Here is a 401-nt window from a genome sequence, read left to right as displayed (position 1 = left end):
ACGCCCGGTTTTGATGTGGTTACTGACCTCAAATAACCACATTATGGCTCTGTGTTGCAGCCCTGATGCACAAAATCCTTTCCTTCCCCCCCCAAACAAAGAACGCTTCAGCTCAGATCGCTAAATAACAAGGAAAGTAAAACCAACATGGAAATACTTTGATTTAGGTTATAACCCCTGTTCCTTTTCTTAAAGTCGAGAACACAAAAGAGCTGCAAACACAGAGAAAATCCTCTCCAGATTAAATCAAAGTCAGTCACCGAAGAAATACTCGATAAGGTTAGCACTGACGCGAGAAGTCAGAGCCAGCGGGAAGATAACCACAAATCCTCTAAATTCAGCTCCTGGCCGGCGGTGGACAAGCAGGTGGTCTCCAAACAGACATCTTCGGCTGCCACAAC

Source organism: Egretta garzetta, unplaced genomic scaffold, assembly GCF_000687185.1.
Source record: "Egretta garzetta isolate BGI_Z169 unplaced genomic scaffold, ASM68718v1 scaffold432, whole genome shotgun sequence".
NCBI lineage: Eukaryota > Metazoa > Chordata > Aves > Pelecaniformes > Ardeidae > Egretta > Egretta garzetta.
The sequence above is the reverse complement of the archived record's forward strand: the minus strand, read 5'-3'. Positions refer to the sequence as shown.